Below are 2,500 nucleotides of genomic sequence, written 5' to 3' on the forward strand. Positions count from 1 at the left end.
AAAGGTCGTATGCTGCAGTTGCAGCAGTGACCCAACCTAAAAAGACAGTTCAAGAAACAATAAGACAGAACATAGAGAAAACTGTACCAACCATTTTTGTCAAACCGAAAAAAGGTGAAGACGTTAAGAAGGCTAAAGAGAATTTTGAGAAAAGTATTAATCCGAGAACAGACAAAATTAAAATAAACAATGTCAGAACGACCAAAAACATACTAATAGTTGAATTAGCCTCAACTGAGGACTGTGACAAACTATTAGCAAACAAGAAATTAAATGACTCCTTTGTTTGCGAGAAACCAAAGAAACGAAGACCACTTATGATGATGTACGACGTCCCGACGTACATGTCGCAGGACGACGTCATCAATTGTGCGTATGAACAGAACTTTGAGGAAATCATGACTAAAGAAGAATTTATTGAGAAATTCAAGTTACGTTTTAAAACAGGGCCACGAGATCGGCCTACGGTACATCATGCCGTAGAGGTGGCACCCGATCTCAGAAAAATAATAGTCAAAACAAATAAATTATATATAGGATACACAGCGATCTCAGTTAAAGACTATACAGCACTGGCAAAATGCACAAAGTGCCAGGATTATGGCCATGTGGCCAAGTATTGTAATTTCCAAAACTCAGTCTGTGGAAGATGTGGCGAGGATGGCCATGACAAAAAATCTTGTGATAAACGAGAAACATGCATCCCTTGTAGGTACAGAAAAAGGGTCTGTCACTCCCCAGGAAGGGAGTGCATGACATACAAGTTGTTACTACAAAGATTGATTCAAAGGACTGACTATGGCGACTAGCCGAAAAGTCCAGAAACGGAAGTCACCTAGCAAAGTAGCACGGGATGCAGAAAGATGGAGAAGGTGGAGATCACAATCATCTTTGGATGAAGATGATGAAATTAACGCTTCTTACTTTGTTCCAGTTCCTGCTGTGCAGCCGGAAATGGTAGACTTCTCCTGTCAGGTCGGGTCTTTTCTGGCCGACAGGAGGGGGGTCTCGGCTGTGGCGGCGGAGTCGGGCGGGGCGGCGGACTTCTCCTGCCAGGTCGGGGGCTTCCTGGCCTCAAGGGGGAGGACATCGGCGCCCGGCACCGGTTCGGCTGCTGGACACTCTGCAGAGAAGACATATCAAGCACTAAAAGACTTGCAACTAGACAAAACTGAAATAGGTGGTGGCACAAAAAATACGTCAAAAAACTCTGTAGAACAAGTAGTATTGGAAACTGTAAAAGTAGAAGTAATTGGTGGAGGCAAGGAGAAAGAGAACATAGACTCTGACCTTGTAGATGTAGATTCCTCTGTAAGAAAACGGACTTATAATAATTGTCCCCCTGGGAATACTTACGGTATATGTGAGGAGACATTAAGACTATCACGTTTAGAAGATCCAGCAATCTTGACGGTGGCTCTTAGGCAGTTGGTGAGAACCGGGTATCCCAGAGGAAGAAGGGTAACATTCCCTGCTCTGGAGGATGCAGATTGCATCCAGCTTGCCGCAGCAAACATACCTCTTGAGTTCAAACAACTAGAGGAACTCGTATCGAAAGTTTTTGCTCGAAGGGGTAGGGTTTTTGACCTAAAAAAGATATACAATGACATGGTAATGATGTATGGCAGGATCGCTTTTGATCCTGCCCAAACCTGGCCAAATAGTCATTTCCATACAAGGTATCCTGATGCACTTTAGAGTGTTTCAGGTAAATGCAATGAGAAGTCAGTTAGTCTTACATGAATTAAGAAGATTAACAGAGGAACACAAAGTAGACATCTTATTAATACAAGAACCATACTCCGTCTCGGGAAGGATTCCTGGCTTTCCCGTTAACGCACAGGTGATTGCCTCAGGCCAGCAACCAATGACGTCAATTATAATTTTAAGTAATCTAATCAAAACAACTGTAATTACTCAATTATGTACTACACACCTTACGGTTGTAGAAGTCAATTTAAAAGGACACAGTTTGTATTTAATGAGTTTGTATTGCCAGTACAGACATAATATTGATATCTACCTGGGACAATTGCGGACAGCATTAAGAGTCTTACAAGACAAGCATATAATAATATCAACGGATGCAAATGCTAAATCACCGCTCTGGCACAGCCCGGTACAAGACCACAGAGGAATTGAATTAGAAGATTTAATCATGGAACAAAATTTGAATGTTGCGAATCTCCCCGGCAACCCTCCTACCTATAGGAGCCGAGCCGGGGCAGCATCTTTTATTGACATCACACTAACCTCAATGGGTATTGCTAATAAAATTTTGAATTGGAAAACACATGACGCTATAACCACGAGTGACCACAATGTCATTGAATTCGACATATCTGTGGAGGAGGACCGCGTGCCAGCAGAGTGGACAATGCGTTATGACTACGGGAGAGCCAATTGGGACCTTCTGGAGGCGGAGTTCGATCCTCCAGAGCTCGGAATTGAATTTAACGTGGAAGAGGCAGTAGAGGCCCTAACTACCTCTATAAAGACG

General features: G+C 43.0%; 1 pseudogene; it reads left to right on the plus strand.

The window, feature by feature from the left end:
- The window catches only part of LOC126435198 (large subunit ribosomal RNA), a 10,559-nt pseudogene that overhangs the window by 3,735 nt on the left and 4,324 nt on the right, over positions 1–2,500 (plus strand).

The sequence above is a fragment of the Schistocerca serialis genome, unplaced genomic scaffold (assembly GCF_023864345.2).
Source record: "Schistocerca serialis cubense isolate TAMUIC-IGC-003099 unplaced genomic scaffold, iqSchSeri2.2 HiC_scaffold_1197, whole genome shotgun sequence".
NCBI lineage: Eukaryota > Metazoa > Arthropoda > Insecta > Orthoptera > Acrididae > Schistocerca > Schistocerca serialis.